At 42.8% G+C, this 18179-nt stretch overlaps 1 protein-coding gene and 1 pseudogene across 4 annotated transcripts in view; one reads left to right on the forward strand and one right to left on the reverse strand.

Annotated features, from left to right (window-relative positions):
- INPP4B (inositol polyphosphate-4-phosphatase type II B) overlaps window positions 1-18179 on the reverse strand; it is a 337675-nt gene that overhangs the window by 298255 nt on the left and 21241 nt on the right. The gene's annotated exons all lie outside the window — the stretch shown is intronic.
- On the forward strand, window positions 11313-17736 carry LOC309573003 (heat shock protein 105 kDa-like; annotated as a pseudogene). The gene is made up of 2 exons: window positions 11313-12149; window positions 16182-17736. The product of its transcript is annotated as a heat shock protein 105 kDa-like (transcript).

The raw sequence follows: 18179 nt of genomic DNA on the forward strand, positions 1-18179 counted from the left end.
AGGGACTGCATTACAAAGAAGGTTTCAGAGATCTGCAAAGGCAACCTTAATATAAAGGGAGAAAACAGTAGGAAGCAGTAGAAAAAATTATCTTACAAAAGAATCTTGTCTTTAGGTTTGGGCTGTTCTTTATTCCTCCCTAAAGTAAGACAGGCAAGACCTATATACCAAGTATCACTAAGTACTAGGCTATCTACAGAAGGTATCTCTTGGCGATACAAAGTTATTCATGCCTTTCTATACGAAGTTAAAGATGCTTATCAGCTGGCTGCATGCAGTCAAGCTAACTGATTATACCCAGGGAAAATTTCAGTTTCTTTCTAGCTGCTCAACCCCGTTACTTTGTCTCCTGGCTGTCTTATTACCTTCCAGCAAGGTCAAAGCTTGGGCTGATCAAATAATGTTTGTCGTTTTCACTTATACGTCAGTAGGCTGCAAGTACCATAGCAATCTATGTGAACAGATTATCATCCTTAACTAGTTCAAATGTTTCTTCTTACAATTTGTCGGCCATTGTGCTTTTCAAAAACAATTAGAATTAAAAAATGACATGCCTGCAATATTCAGCAAGTTACTAAGTCATGCCATTTCCTCGGACACCCTTTACTGAGCATTGAAAACAACTTTGATTTTTTTTTTCATAGAAGAAAGGTAACAGAAACATTAAATAATTATCCATTTTCACATGGTTATTTCAGTTGTATTTTATGCTGAATCACACACACCATATTGTAATAACTTTATCCTCTGTAAGTTTTCAGTTCAGTCACCCTTACCTCACTATGCCTTTAAAAATAACATAGGAGCTCCAGCTGATATGGGAATCCCTAACCAGCTCCAGACTTCTTCTTCCAAGGGATGCATGACCTTGCAGTGGCATAATTGTGCACCACATAAACCAACCAGCACCCTCATCCTCTATCATGGCTGTTTGCAAGTCCTTTTTTAAAAGTCTTAAACCAAACAAGACCTTAAAAGAGAAGTATCTCCTGAAAAAAAAGGCTGTAAGAGGTGAGCTATTCTATTTGGAGACAGATAATGAAAAATTAAATGCTGGCTTGGCTTGAAGGTATTCCCTTCAGCTGAAAAAAATAGCAACCATGCAGAACAGCTCCATCTTCCCTTCTGCTGACAGATTCCCCAGTCAAGCAAATTCCTAAATGATTCATGTAGTTTCCCAGCATTCATTCCCAGATCGCATTCAGACATGATCTTTCTGGGGGAGGGGGAAAAAAGTATTGCCTTTTGTTTCCTCTAAAAGGGATAATACTAATAAGCACTTATCGCCAACAGGTATCACCTGACACACCCACTGAACGATGTACTTCCAGCTACTGACACTGATCCAGCTGAAAACGTGCCCTGTGAGAAGGAAGTCACTTATCTGTTGCGGGAGTTGTCCCATGGGGTTTTTGTGCACCACGCTAGGCAGAGATTGAGCAAGAATCTACTGCTTTGCTCAGCACAGCCACCTCACCGTGACACCAAGTGTTCGAAGTGCAACTTCCCTCGGGCTGCGCCGGAGCAGCCGCTGACCTGACACAGGTACAGGCTCCTGGGAAAGGGAGCCCTCCTTCCTCACAGCAGCAGCAGCAGCTGTGATGGAGCCATGCCGTCAGCTCAGGGAACTGACCTCGATGAAAACCTAACCAAGCTGTTTGTTCCCTGATCTACCCGGCTGCAGAAATGCCAGTGCCAGCCCAACACGGAGGACAAAACTGTGCCCCCACCGGCAATCCTTCTGCAGAGAACCACAGACGTGTCAGCTTAGGATGATGGTGTAACTGCAGCCTTAGGACAACAACTCCCATATGAAGGGCCTCAAACATAGTCCTTGCTCAAGAAGATTCCTGAAAAATCCAAATTAATCCATGATATTTACTCAAATTTACAACTATACTTTCAAGCAACACTTCGTAAATTCCTCCTTCTCCCGTGTCTACTCAGCCACAGCCATGCTGCAGCACTGGCTATAACTTTCTCTTGGGCCAGCAAGAAACTGGGTTACAGAAGTTATCTTCCATAACACTTGAAAATAAATACTGAAGGTTAAGTCAGTCTTTCAAAACCCTATTCAAAAGCGACTGCACCAACTAACATTTCAAGACATCAGTTACATGCAAACAACTGTGAAGACAAGTCCAGCCACTATTGTGACCCCATGGGTTCAGAGCAGGTAGACCCCAACTAAATATTAGTATTTTGGTCACTACTTACTTACAAATTTATTTACACAGCAGATTCCTTTCTCTAGTCTCCAGGAATGAAAATACCCAAACCTGTAACCTGCCATTTCAACAAAACAAAACAAAAATCCCAAGTAAATGAGCATTGCATAGCTCAATTCACCAGGAGCTCCTATACATAAGTCAGTAGTAAAGCCAGCCTGGAGGAGGTGGCTTGCTGGGAACACTGATCCCATAAAGAAATGAACAAAGGTAGGACACAGTAACCAGTTTCAAAAAAAATTGCACTATATCACTCCATTCTGCAAGATACAGTATCTGAGTGGCAATAACTGGAACTTTTGCGTCTAGAAGATTTATTTCTCTCTCTTCCAATATCTATAAACATGCAAAAGATAGAAGCAAACTTAAAATACAAAAATGCTGTAGCATCAGTTTCAGTGGTCATTTCTACTACAAGAGACAAATTACCATATTAAGACTGCAGCTTGTACTCTTTAAGATACAGGATTTTATCTAAAGTTTGCAGTCCCCAACACCTTTGAATTTCTTAACCATTTTGGTTTGCATCATATCCTAGAACTAAAAGTTTCATCAGTCTTAACACCTACATATATATATATACACATATATATAAAAGAAATACGACATTGCTGAGAAAACAGTTTTTCTCTACTTCTCCCCTCCCCCTAAACTTATGATATCTGAGGAATATCTAAACTATAAGTATTAAAAATATTTTGACAGCATATTCAAGAGATTTGGAGTTCATTTGCGCTCCAAAACATTCTAGCTAAAAGGTGACTGAATCAAGTCACCCACAAAATAAAATACAACGTACCATCTTTTGAGATTAAAGAGATCAAGTACTTGGAACAAAATTTCTTTTGTAAGTTCCAGGCAGTTCTGGAATTCACCATCATTTTTCTCCTGGTAATAACAGGAAGGAGGAACTCCTCCCGCTCTCTTTAATAGCACTAATTCTGCTTTGGTTGACCTTTCTCCATACAACCGTCATGAAAGTAACAGAAGTGCTTTACCTCCAGAACTATCACAGAAACTAACTCACCTGTGAAGAGCCAGCAGAGGCTTTGATTTTAGTATTCCATATTTAGGGAGAGACCACATGTGCTGGGTTAGAGTTAATTTCCTTCCTGGGGCTGCTATGGGGCTGTGTTTTGGATTTGTGCTGAACACAGGGTTGATGATACAGAGATGTTTTTGTTATTGCTGAGCAGGGCTTACACAGAGCCAAGGCCTTTTCTGCTTTTCATGCTGTGACACTGGTGATGAAGTTGGGGTTGCCTGGGAGGGTGGGAGGAGACACAGCCAGGACAGGTGACCCCAGCTGACCAAAGGGATATTCCAGAACATGTGACATCACACTCAGTATTTAAAGTAAAGGGAAAGAAGGATGAAAGGGGGCACATTTGGAGTGATGCTGTTTGTCTTCCCAAGTTACGTGTGATGGGACCCTGCTCTCCTGGAGATGCCTGAACACCTGCCTGCCCATGGGAAGCAGGGAATTCATTCCTTGTTTTGCTCTGCCTGTGGGTGTGGCTTTTGCTTTGCCTGCTAGACTGTCTTTATCTCAATCCATGAGTTTTTAGGCTTTTACCCTTCTAATTCTCTCCCTGATCCCACTGGGGATATTATCTAACTTATGAAATGAAAGTGTTTCTTAAGAAAGCATTTTCTAAAGAAATGCAGTTCCAGGACATACTTTTCAAAGTCTGCTTCAAGACTGCAGACTTCGTGGAAAGAGCCACCAGAGAGTTAATTGGAATAGGATGCCACAAAAAGAAGGAAAGTTTGGGGACAGAAAGGAAAGAACCAAATATAGCAACACATTTAAGGTGAGGGACAGACATATCTATAACAAATAACAACTGAGTATGGCCTGGAAAGTCATTAGAGTTGGTGGGAACACAAAGCAGAGAACACATGAGAAGGATTACGGAAAGAGCCCTCTCTGGGAGCTGCTGGTAGGCCTAGAAGGGAAAAAAGAGGTAAAAAGGCAGCACACTAAAACCTCAGGGTCCAGGTCAGAAGGGAGTCAGTTTTTAAGACTCATGAACAGCTTCTTCTAGCTCTCTAAACAAGCCCAGCTAAGGTGGCTGGCTCTGGGGACCAGCAGCTCTTCTTCAGCTGGTAGAGGGGCACACTTTCTGCAACTGGTGTGTAACAGCCTTAAAACTCTTATCCCAAATAGAACATCATTGACTTCAGGAGGCTTCAGGACTTTTTTCCCCTCTCCTGTTCTTGAATTTTCAGATGTAAGCCTAAACAACTTTACCCATCTTACTTCAAGGCAGAAGAACAACTTGTGCAGCAGTTCAGACAAAAAAGTTTAAGAAACTTTTAAATTCTCCTGGCAAGTAGCTCTTGCATTCTTCTGAAAACTTCTTTAAAGTTTCAGACTGCAAGCACACACACGTGCCCCCAAACAGTATGTTATAAAAGCATTCCACTCATTTTATCCAGCATAGGTTGTTGCGGTTACCCACCCCCTCCTCAGCTCACTGTTGTATATTAACACCTTACAAGGGAGACAAAAAAAATTCATAAATTACTCAAAAATTAATTTCTTTATTTCTTTTAGGCAGTTGGGCAATTAGGAATGTCAGATGGAAGATGCAACCAGAGAAACTTGGCACTGTGCAGTTTCTCAAACTTACCTGTCTCCTTCCTTTCCCAGCATTTTTTAAATAAAATTTTAAAATAATTATTTAAAATAAAAGATTTTAAAACAAATAGAATTTTAAAATAAATAAATCAAAGGAAGAGTGACATTCTGCATTTTGTTTGAAATGCCACTAAGCTGGCACTTTCCTTGATCATTCACAGTAAATATGGCTGAAGTTTTAACTTCTGCCCAACATTTCTCTTTTGTTTTAGAACACTATTTCCCCACCTCCCAGCAGACCCACACAACTTCTTTATTCTGCTGCTTATTGTTTATTTTCTTCCTCAAATCCAACTTTGCTATATTTAATTAGTCTATGGATGCATCATCTGATTTCTCCTGCTCTACCAAAATAAGAAGATTCAACATTTATTTTGTTCTAGCAAGAGAGTAACATTCATTTAAGAATCACTGTGTTAGGAGATGCATAGACATCTCCCTTGCCATTAGCACAAGTGTCGAGACCAGTCACGTCAGACTCTTTGTCCAGGTGGATGGAAGACTGTGAAGTCTAAAAGTAGCAGGTGAAAGAGGGGAAATGTTGTCACCTTGTTTTTCTGTGCTGCTGCTTTTGAAATGTGTGAGAATGAAAGATTGTTCCTGTGATTACCTTTCAAGCACAAAAAAATTACCAAGGGTCAGAAACCAGTCAGCTACAGCATTGTCTGTTTTAAAGGCATTAAGTCCTTTAAACTTTCTCTTGATGTGAAAATGAAAGGCTTAGAGCAATTTTTTTTGTGTGTTGCAGTGACATTTCAACTTAATTGGATTTAATTCTCCTAAGAAACTAGTAACAAAAAGTTACTCCTTGTAAAGCCTGGACTATCTCAACAAAGAAAAAGACAAACTGACTTGAACCAAACACAAAATTGAACTCAGAAGTCACATGCTGGACACACAGGATTAGTCCAACCTCATTAAAAAACAGAAAGAGCCCTCTGAGTCATCAGACCTACAACAACATGCAACATCAAAACCTAATACTTGCCACAACATAGTATTTAGCTCAAGCCTAAAAGTAGCTAGATAGCTTTGTCTCTATATCCCCAAAGGAACGTTGTTACAGAAGCAGACTGGTTAAATTACAAGAACTGTCTGTAATTTACAAAGTAAATGCCTTAATATCTAAATTATCCACATTGTTATGCCAACAATGACCTTTATTTTACATGTATGTTCTCTTTTTTTTCCCTTACTGGAAGTGTTAAAGGAAGCAGAGTTTCGGGTTTATTTCTTAATTCATCCCCTGTAGGAAATGCTTTCCAGTCCTCATAATCCTTCCCTGAACCCATCTCTCAGGAAAATGTATAAGACCAAACCCATATAAATCCTCAAGATATACAAGTCTGAGTTGAAACTACATTACTCAAAACCTGGGTTTGGTCCCATTATTTATTTTCAAATTTTAAAAACTGTTATACCTTTAAACCACGCTATCTTGGCCCTACCTACCATTATCAGCAGCACTTGCTCTCAAGCTGATATTCACAAAGATGGTTTCTCTTGTGATGTGCCCAGTAATTTTTATCTTTACTCCATTGCAATTACCTGTTTCCAGATTCAGCGCTGCAGAAATCCACCAACCCTCCAGAAGTCTTAGCACCTTTCACTGAACTGATATCAATCAGTGTGGTTTCTGTTTCACTAGCATTTCCTCTAAGTTATTAAAGCAACACTCTGATAACATTATAATATCATGTACTATAGTGCCACTCAATAACTTCTATTTCTATGTTTCAGTTGTATCCTTCAATATTCATATTCTGCTATGACTTCTATGCTATTACCTTATGGCTGTGATATCCAGTCTAATATTTTACAATTCAAATTATTCCATTTTATACCCCCCAAGCTCTTGGTATTTGCACAAAAGTGTTTCAGCTTTGCTTGCACTTCAACTAATATAACCTTAACTGCACTGAAAGCTGGTGTAGTCATAACTGGTAGTTACATACCTGACTACTATTCTCAGAGATATTTATTGCACTTAAATTTTATGCTAATAATTGTCTATTGTTCTGTACACTTACATCACTTCATCTGCTATGCTATCCTTGGTTTTCTACCTCTTTTCAGGTATACTTTAAAGAAAAAAAATAGGCATTATGCAAATCTATCACATTTCTCAATTTCAAGTTCTTCTTCAACAAGAGAATAAATTCTCAATGCCAGCAAGCCATTTCTCTGGAGGTTGCAGTCTTTTCAAAGACTCCTCTTCCAATAAATGCATTTTTAAATGGTCAAAATTTTCAAATCCTCTCTGTAGGAAAAGGTCTCGAGTGATACATCTCTGTTATCCTGCTACATCTGTGTTCCAAGGCCTGGGAGAGCTCCGTTCAGTGCCAGGTAAGTCTGCACAGAGCCATGCAACTCCTTCAACCCCACTGCACTCTTCCAAAAGAAATCTTCAAAATCTCTGCTGTCTTCAGAGTCACAAGCATACACCTGCAATTCCTCTCCAGTAGCCAGATTTCTCTTCAGCCTTGTTCTTCAGAGCCTCAAGCTTCCACTGAGATATTGTATAGCTAGGTTATATTGATTTACCAGGGGATTTACCATTTCATCTAGCACATCTGTAAACTTAGAATTTTGCATATGCTCATCTCTACATTCCACCACTATGCCAAAATCTTATGTGACCTCCAGCCTGTAAGCTTTTGGTCTCTCCATGACAAAGCAATAAAATAAACAAAATAATTTAGCAGGCTTGGAAAAGAGGTTCATTGCAACTTAACATTTCTTTCACCTTCCCCCCCTCCCAAAGTAAAATGGGTTATGACCTTCACCACCATGGGTCACCTGGAGCTTCTAGGGACTCATTTTCTAACCATTAGTAATGGGGGGGGGGAATTTACAGAAAAATACAGGGGTAATTTCTGAATATTCTCTCTTTTTAAAAATGTCAGTAGTCATACTCCTCTAGATGTCAAAAATCCAAGTATCCAACTAGAAACTTAAGGCAGTAAACATTCAAAGCCACACAAGAAGATGTGACACTTGTTCTATCCTCACAGCAAAGCAATGCAGTCTTAGCTGACAGAACTTCAGGGTACTACCATAGTAAGAAAGCTCTGAATCTCAAATGGTGGCTTGCCACTTTTCTTAAGCAACAATAAAGAAAATCACGACAAAGTGTGAAAGCAGCAGCCACAAATCAGTATTTCCATCCTCTTCACTTGTAAAATGAAATCAGAAGTAATTTAGAATAAGAAACAATTGATAGCACTATCCCTGTCACTAGAAGATACTGATAGAAAAACAAGCTCTGCTTTCTAAAAGAGAATGTGAAATGAAAAAAAACACATGCAGAATAGAAGAAACAAAGACAAAAAGTTGCAGTTTCTTGTTGGGGTCCCTCCCCTGCCATGGAGCCCTGGCAGAGGGGCCCTGAGGGCACAGACACGGGGTTTCCCTGCCCCTGCTCAGCCTCGTTCCCATGGGTTGGTTTGTGTTCCCTGCGCGGGCAGAAGGACCCTCGGTCCCGTGACTGGAACAGTTCCTGGGCAGAGCCCCGGCCATGCGGCTGGAGAAATAAACATCTCTGAAACAGCTATCAAGAATCTGTCTGTCCATATATATTTCCTTTCCACGGGACTCCTGGTTTGATACATGCATGTTGCAGTATCCCCACTGCAACATAATGGTGGAGATTTGTGAGCAGAACGATCCCCGATCCCTAAGCGACTGATTTGTGTGAGTAAACCCTGGAAACTTTGGATTCCTCTTCTTGGTTTTGTTTTGCTATTCCATATCTAAACTATGGAGGAACGGTGGGAAGACTCTTGGCTCTCAGAGCCACATATGGACATTTATCTTAAACTTAAAATGATTCTTGAACAACGATTTGTAAATTTTAGCTTAATTCAAGCTCAAAAAGAACTGAAACACTTCCTGGCATGGTTGTTTAAGAACTTTTTCTATGTTTCTTGGGATTTAATTCTTACGAAGGGCTTTTGGAAAACCGTTTGGACACAGTTAATATTGGAGTCAAAATATATGCCAATGGAAGAATATTTTCATGAATATTATTTAGTTACCGAGGCTGTTGAGCAATGTCAGCTGTGTCCTGGCAAAGGGAAGCCTGGCGCAGGGACCGTGCGACCCAGGCCACGTGCACCGAGCGCTCTGCGAGCAGCAGCGAGGCAGTTCCCGCGTGCGGGCGGAGCCACGCGAGCCGCAGTGTCAGCAGCGGAGCGAGGCGCGGCGGGAGCGGCGGGACCCGGCGGTGCCCACACGGCCCCGCACAGCGCGTGGTGGAGCGAGCCCCGGGAACGCCCGGCCGAAAGGGGCGGCGCGCGGGCAGCGGCTGGCGGCGGTGGTGGAGCGGAGCCGCGCCCAGCCGAAACACACGCTGGAGCAGGGCACGGGGGAGTCGTCGCTCGGGGGCCCGGCCGAGACGTGGGTACAGCGCCTGGCAGCGGCAGCGAAGCTGCGACCAGAGGAGGCGACGCACGGAGAACTGAGCGGCTCGGCCCGGCCCGGCCCGCGCAGCCCCGGACGTGACCCCGGGAAGAGCGCGCAGGCACCAGCAGCCCCGACAATTCCAACACGGGAGCGACCGAAGGAGAGAGCAAAGACGCAGCGAGACAGAAAACAGCAGCCACTCGAAAAAAGGAAAACATCATAGTACCTAAGATCTTAGGGATAGTAAAATGGTATAATGTTAAGCAAAATTATGGTTTTATAACAAGGTGTGACAACCAGCAAGACATATTCGTGCATAGAACTGCTATTAAAAAGAATAACCCTGAAAAATGCATCCCAAGCTTGGGAGATGGAGAAGTCGTGGAATTCAAAATTATACGAGGTAGAAAAGGGTTACAAGCATCGCAGGTCACTGGGCCTGATGGTGTTCCTGTAAAAGGCAGTATATACGCAAAAAATCGTAGTCATGTTAGACAATATGTCCATTGTAAGCCCCCCTACGGTCTCCCTTTCCTAATCCCACCTTTCCCTTTTACCCTATGTCCTATTACCCCCAGTGTATTCCTAATCCGTTTTTTTATCCATGGTTTCCCTCACAAAACCATGCTTTTGCCAATTGTTTCCCCAAAAATCCCTTTCCAATGCCGAGTGGGGGATGAAAAGGGGGAGGGAAGAAGCTAAACCCTCTCCTGCCTCAGTTTCCCCACAAAGCATGCTCAGAGAGTTCTGTCTCCCTTCTGTCAGCTCTAAGATGTTCCACAGAATCTGATTGGACATTTAAAGACTCAGGAGGGTGGCTTGTTTTGTCTTGAAACTGTTCTTGTTATGTTTATCCAGTTGTTTTCATTCTCCTTTTATTAAAATAAAACGGGTGAGGTGTTGGGGTCCCTCCCCTGCCATGGAGCCCTGGCAGAGGGGCCCTGAGGGCACAGACACGGGGTTTCCCTGCCCCTGCTCAGCCTCGTTCCCATTGGTTGGTTTGTGTTCCCTGTGCGGGTGAAGGACCCTCGGTCCGGTGACTGGAACAGTTCCTGGGCAGAGCCCCAGCCATGCAGCTGGAGAAATAAACATCTCTGAAACATCTAGCAAGAATCTGCCTGTCCATATATATTTCCTTTCCACGGGACTCCTGGTTTGATATATGCATGTTGCAGTATCCCCACTGCAACAGTTTCTCATGGCATAGAACAGAAAAAGTTAAATAGCAACTCTGTTCTGGATCCTCAAGACAGGTTTCTAAATAGTCCAGGTAACACTTAAAATTCCTTTGTGATTAAATTATTTACAACAGGCTAGACTTAAAGTTCAGAAGGTTATGATGGAACACTAATTCTATTTGGCATAATTATGAAAGTATGTACTTCCTTCTAGGATAAGAACAACAAATCTTTTTAGCACGTATTTTCTGAAGGTGTTTGGTCTTCATGTTTTCACTGTTAAGCACAAATGTTGTTCGCACATACTTGAAGTAAGTACAAATCTTTTTACTCATTTTACATGCTCTCTCAATCTCAGTAACATAGCTTGTAATAACATTAAAAGTGACTTTTAAAGAAAAACAGCATCTTTCTCTTTTCCAGTGAGCTCCTTCTTCTATTCATTGTGGAAAAGAGATGGAGGAGTAGCTGGTATACTTTGCTTCTTTCTACTACTATATGATGTTAAAAAATGTGGGGAGGAAAAGTAAAGCAGCAGTTGCACACAACCATAAAAGTACAAGTTTGTTTTTATCAGCACTTGGCTTTCTCTATAGAGAAGATGCAAACAGGAACATTATCAAAACACTACATGAATTCAAAACCAAATGTATTTTTGTACTGAATCCGAAGTTTATGGAACAACTACTCTAGCATTACACCAGATTAAGCCGCATTTTTTCATCAGAAAGCTTAATATATGCAGATACCATTCTTAAAAAGCTTTGAGCTGGGCTGTTGGAAATACTGAGCCTGTTCTCTCAGTTCAGACCGTATCACAGAATCCTAAGACCCTAACCCCAAAGTTACAAGTGCACCATGGCCGTGGTGGGCTTTGATCTGGGCTTCCAGAGCTGCTACATCGCTGTGGCGTGGGCCAGCAGCATCAAAACCATCACCAACAAGTTCAGCAACCAGTGCACACCGTCTGTGGTTTCATTTGGATCCAAAAACAGAGCTATTGGTGTAATGCCTAAAAACCGGCATATTACTCATGCCCACAACACTGTATCTAACTTCAAGGGATTCCATGGCCGTGCATTTAATGATCCTTCTGTTCAGAAGGAAAAAAAAAGTTGAGCTATGATTTGGTTCCCATGAAGAGTGGTGGAGTTGGAGTAAAGGTCATGTACAAGGATGAGGAGCACATCTTCAGTATGGAACAGATTTCAGCTATGCTATTGACTAAATCAAAGGAGACTGCAGAGAGTAACCTGAAAAAAGCCAGTAACAGACTTATTTCTGTTCCATCATTTTTCACAGATGCTGGAAGGAGGTCCCTTCTAGATGCAGCTCAGATTGTTGACCTAAATTGTCTTAGATTAATGAATGACATGACAGCAGTAGCTCTAAATTATGGAAGACATTCCATCTCCTGAAGAAAAGCCACAGATAGCTGTTTGTTGATATGGGACATTCTGCATTTCAAGTACCAGCCTGTGCATTCAACAAGAGTAAACTGAAGGTACTTGGCACCGCATTTGACCCTTTCCTTGGTGGGAGAAACTTTGATGGAAAACTGGTAGATTACTTTTGTGGAGAAATAAAATTAAAGTACAAACTAGATCCAAAAACCAAGGTTGGGCTCTTCTTCATCTCTATCAGGAATGTGAGAAACTGAAGAAATTTATGAGTTCAAATGGCACAGACATAAATGTAGGAACTCTGTCTGGGGGGTGCTCGGTGTGGGTTCGGACGGTCGGGACGGAGACGAGAGATCTCTGTAGTCAGATCTTGGAACATGCGGTTTATTGCAAAGGGCGTGGGTACAGGGGCACTGCTTAGAGCTGCAGCTGGCAGCTCTGAGCAGGCCCAAGAGAGCAAGAGAGTAAGTGGGTAAGTAAAGAGAGAGAATAGTAAGAGAGAATAGTAAGAGTCTATAGTAAGAGTCAGAGCATAGTAAGAGTGAATAGTAAGAGTCTATAGTAAGAGTCTAGTAAGAGTGTCTGAAGTCCTGGTTACAATACAGTAAATCAACTTCTGTACTGAATATTCTAATTGTCACTAACCAATCTAATACAAGATATAAATCCTATAGCATTTACATACAGCCTATAAGAGTTCTTATATTACCATAGAGTGTTACATCTTAACTTCTAAAAACTACTCTTTGGACCCCTTCTGCTGAGCTAGTAGGGTCTGCTCTGACCCTTGGACCTGCCTGCAAGCAGAGGGTATTGTTCAATCAAGAGGGGATTACCTTCAGTCGGCCATACCATTGTTTTCCAGTTGTTCAGTAACTAAGACTTGGTATCTCAAAGGTGGCTTCCATTTCAATGTCGCTTATAGTTTTCATATTCCCAAAATCTTTTGTCAGGCAATCATATTTATAAGGCTTTCCTGTTTCATCTTCCCCAACATCTCCCCCGTTCCGATGAACAACTAAGATATTAGACACAGTCCTACTCGTCATTTTTTGCACACACTGAAGTATACAAGGTACTGCTACTAAAACTATAATTATTACTACTAGAATAATCAAGCCTATTTTACACAGTTCCCTTAGCCAGGGTGCAAAGCTCCAACCATTAAACAAACTGTCTAGCCAAGACGGGTTATCTGTTGTAATTTGGTTAGCTAGGTCCCTTAGGTTTTGTAACTGTACTAAAACCTTCTGGGAAAGGCACTCTATAAGTTGAGAAAGGTTTGTCATGGCTTGTGTCAGACAGACAGATGGTATCGGAGCCTGCAGATTTGGCTAAAGCAACCCAAACATTTGTCTTTGGTTGATTTACAGGTAAAGCTTCACTGCAAAAACAAAAACAAAAGGTTAAAAATAACATGCATCTACACAAATAATACTAGAACTCCATTCTTTTCTTGAGCCGTTTCTGGCAGACGATCTTCTCTCAGTGGTTCTGCCGAGTTCACATTTGGGTGACGGCTTCTCGGCTCCCACTCGCGGGGTCACTGGCTGAAGTGGAACTGACAGCAGGCTTTGATGCGTGGTACAGCTTCACCTTCTTTGCTGGAATCCACTTGGTTCCTTCACCTGTGGAGAGACATGCAAATCCCTTTCCCCACATTTTGAGATTGTATGGTCTTTCTATTTTTCCTGATGCTAAATTCTTAATTAAAACTGGGGGGTGTTTTTTCAGTTTTGCTTTTTTATTGTTTAAGAAATATCTGAAAATGGGGGGATCAGGCTCTTCTGCAGAGCTGTTCAAGAAATTAAAAACATACAAGGCTTTATTCAACCTTCTTTGAGGTGTAGCCTGGGCTTTTCCCCCTTTCTGTTGATTTAAAATGCGTTTTAAAGTTTGATGTGTTCCTTTTAGGGTACTTTTTAGCAGTTGTTTAAGATACGGTGAGCAAATGCCACTGTATCTTACAGCCTTTTTTAGTTCTTTAATTTCAAGAGTGGGGATGGGAGCCCACGTTTTAGGACTGTTAGGCTGTTGGCTAGCTATCACAGGCTTAGCTAATAAACTAAGACTTTCATCTTTATAGATTTGGAGTCTTATTTCATGCCAATCTGTTAATTGAGCATAATCTGAGCACTTTGGAGGATTTTTTGATTCAGAAGGTAGCGCTGACAAACTCTCAGAACTCGTTTTCTCTTTATGGGTTGCAAGATCTCTGTCGCTCGCTGGCGGGACTCTGGGGCTCATTGCAAACAAATCTGGCTGCTTTTCAGAGTTAACCTGTGTTAGATTTAAAGCATCAGCTCCGGCAGAGGGGCTCTCTGTCTCCCCTGCCACTGGAGCTGCATCATTCCCATCCGTTCCCTCCCTGCTCGCGGCTTCTGAGGCGAGGCTGCGCTGCGCGGAGGGATATGGCTGGGCAGCGGAGGGATACGGCTGCACGGTGTCGGGGGACCCCGGCGGGGGCGGCTGCAGCGCAGGGATGGGGCTTGGCGGGGGCGGCGATGGCACGGCCGAGCTCGGGAGTGGCGCAGCCGATCTCGGTGGCGGCGGGGCCGCGGGGGACTGGCTCCGTGACTCCGGCACGGCCAATCTCGGTGGCGGCGGGCGAGGAGGCAGGGCGGAGCTGCGCGGCGGTGGGGGGGGCGTGGCGAATAGTTCCATTAACGCTGCACAAGCCGGGATGAGTTCTGCGGTACTCTTGTCCCAGCGTGATATGGCATTAAATAATTTGATTCCCACTGAGTCCCAAAAGTCTCTGGTGTGGACTGCTGAACGGTCAGTATTTGGGAAATTAATCAGAGTCCATTCTAAGAGGTTTTTTAGCTCCTGTTTAGGTAATTGTCTTGAACCAGAGCTTAGTAAATGCTTAAGTTGCTTATAGAGATCTCTGTCATGGGCAGAGTGCGTTTGTCCCATTATCAGACCAGTATGATACTCACTTAGATGATGTCGTAGGAGCAGTGTCTTTACTCAGAGGTCCGTCGTGGGGGGCTGGCCAGGCACTCCACTCGGCGCTCAGGACGCTGCTTTTGGGTCCTTTCTCAGAGCTCCGGTTTTAGGCGTCGCTTGGCGACGGCTTTCCGTGCTCAGGACCTCACGGGTGGGTCCACACTAAGAGCTCCAGTGCGGGCGGTGCTGAGCACTACTCGCCTGTGCTCGGGGCACGCAGCAGGGTCCCTCCTTAGAGCTCCAGTCGGCACTGCTTAGCAGCGTGTCCATGCTCGAGGGGTGCCACGGCAAACTTCCTCAAAGAGCTCCAGGTAGCCGCTGCGCAGCAGTGGCCGCCTGTGCTCGAGGACTGCCAGGCAATTCCCTCCAAGAGCTCCAGGTAATCCCCGTGCTCAAGGGCTGCCTCGGCAGAATTATAGAGCTCCGGCTTTTACGATGCGCAGCAACAGTATGCTGTGCTCACGACACGTTCTAGGTGGCTATAACTGGTCTTTTAGTTACCGTCCATGGAGAAGTCTCCCACAGATGGAAAAAGCTGAACCGGGCCTTCAATCACGTTGTGCGCCAGACTGTAGGTTCTTGGGGGGTTCGGCAAGCACGTTGGGCGCCAGACTGTAGGTGCAGGGGGGTTCGGCAATCACGTTGGGCGCCAGACTGCGGGTGCAGGGTGTTCAGTCTGGACCGGGCGTAGACGGATGGTGACGAGAGATCTCTGTAGTCAGATCTTGGAACATGCGGTTTATTGCAAAGGGCGTGGGTACAGGGGCACTGCTTAGAGCTGCAGCTGGCAGCTCTGAGCAGGCCCAAGAGAGCAAGAGAGTAAGTGGGTAAGTAAAGAGAGAGAATAGTAAGAGAGAATAGTAAGAGTCTATAGTAAGAGTCAGAGCGTAGTAAGAGTGAATAGTAAGAGTCTATAGTAAGAGTCTAGTAAGAGTGTCTGAAGTCCTGGTTACAATACAATAAATCAACTTCTGTACTGTACAATACAATAAATCATCTTCTGTACTAATTGTCACTAACCAATCTAATACAAGATACAAATCCTATAGCATTTACATACAGCCTATAAGAGTTCTTATATTACCATAGAGTGTTACATCTTAACTTCTAAAAACTACTCTTTGGACCCCTTCTGCTGAGCTAGTAGGGTCTGCTCTGACCCTTGGACCTGCCTGCAAGCAGAGGGTATTGTTCAATCAAGAGGGGATTACCTTCAGTCGGCCATACCATTGTTTTCCAGTTGTTCAGTAACTAAGACTTGGTATCTCAAAGGTGGCTTCCATTTCAATGTCGCTTATAGTTTTCATATTCCCAAAATCTTTTGTCAGGCAATCATATTTATAAGGCTTTCCTGTTTCATCTTCCCCAACACATAAATATTAAGTGTTTCATGAATGATACTGGTGTATCTGGAAAAAAGAACAGGTCACAATTTGAAGAATTGTGTGCTGATGTGCTGCAAAGGATAGAGATGCCTCTGCTTTCATTAATGGAACAAACACAACTGAAAGTGGGAGATGTAAATGCTGTAGAGATTGTGGGAGGAGCAACTCTGCTGTCAAAGAGAGGATTGCTAAATTCTTTGGCAAGGATGTCAGTACAACACTGAATGCAGATGAAGCCATAGCTAGGGGCTGTGCTCTGCAGTGTGCCATGCTTTCTCCAGTTTTTAAAGTGAGAGAGTTCTCTGTGACAGATGCTACACCTTTTCCAACATCTCTGCTGTGGAACACAAAAGCAGAGGACACTGAAGGAGTCCATGAGGTCTTCAGCAGAAATCATGCGGCACCTTTCTCTAAGGTACCTACATTCTATAGGAAAGGTCCATTTGAGCCAGAAGCTTTTTATTCTGATCCTAATGGAGTCTCATATCCTGAGTCAAAAATTGGTATGTATGTTATCCAGAATATGGCAGCCCAGAAAGATGGAGAGAAGTCTAAAATCAAAGTGAAAGTCCCTGTCAATACTCATGGCATTTTCAGTGTGTCCACTGCATCTGTAGGAGAACCGGTTAAAAGTGAAGATTGTGAAGATGCCAGTGCTGAGACTGAAGTGGAATCTCAGGACCAGAGGCCTATTGAAAACTTAAGTGATACAAATGATCAGCCCCCAGAAGCTAAAAAACGCAAGATAAAAGTGAAAAATGGGGAACTACCCATTGAAGTTAACTCGGTTTAGCAGTTAGGAAAAGATTTCAATATGTATATTGAAAGAGAGGGAAAGATGATTATGTAAGATAAACTGGAGAAAAAAAGAAATGATGCAAAGAATGCAGTGGAGGAATATGTATATGAGTTCAGGGACCAGGTGTCTGGACCACATGAAAAGTTTGTTTGTGAAAAGGATCTGCAGGGATTCCCTGCCCTCCTAGCAGAGACAGGAGCCTGGCTGTATGAAGAGGGTGAGGATGAAGTAAAGCAGGTATATGTAGGAAAATTAGAGGATTTAAAGAAATTAGGTACTCCAATTGAAATCCACCATCAAGAAGCAGAGGAATGACCAAGGTACAAGAATTGGGACACAGGCTCCGGTGCTATGCTACAATGGCTGGGGAATTCAGGAATCAAGATGAGAAATATGTCTATATCGATGAGATGGAAATGATGAAAGTAGAGAAGTGTGGTAATGAAGAGGTAGAGTGGATGAATAATGCTGTCAGTGCACAGGCTAAGAGCTTAGATCAGGATCCAGCTGTGCATTCAAGTGAAATTAAGGCAAAGCTACAGGAGTTAAACAATGTCTGTGAGCCCGTTGTGACACGACCAAAACCAGAAGTTGACTCTCCTAAGAAGGAAAACCCATTAAGTGAACAGAGTGATTGTAAAACTGAAGACATGGGAGAAAATGACAAAAATTCTGAAATGCCTCAGTAAAATGGTGAATGTCATCCAAGTGATCAAAACACCATTAACATGGACCCAGACTAAGCCACTGCACTTGCAGCAAATTATTTCATCCCATGACAGAAGATGTTTTGGCTGTCATATGTAATGGGGTGGGAATGCATTGTTTTGGAAACTATTTATATTTTTTTCTTAAGACTTGTCTGGGATATGTTATGTTGTGGGAGGAAGAATAGTAACAGTGTTGGTCATGACTATCCTAGAAGGAAAATTGCCTTGGCAACTTTCAGATTCCTGAGGAATTGTGAGTTCATAGTAAGCTTCTGTGCAGTATTTAACCATTTGCATCACTAAAGATGAAAAGAAGTCCTTGCTTTGAAATGTACTGCTCCTTCAAAAGGTTGTAATTGAAACACTCATAGGCATTTGTAGAGGCCAAGGTAGTTTTCTTTTGTCAGGACATCTAATTGGATATGTCAGAAAAAGCCAGTATCTTTCCCCTTCATAAGGGCTTTCCAGAAGAAATC

The sequence above is a fragment of the Coloeus monedula genome, assembly GCF_965178545.1.
Source record: "Coloeus monedula genome assembly, chromosome: 5".
Classification (NCBI taxonomy): domain Eukaryota; kingdom Metazoa; phylum Chordata; class Aves; order Passeriformes; family Corvidae; genus Coloeus; species Coloeus monedula.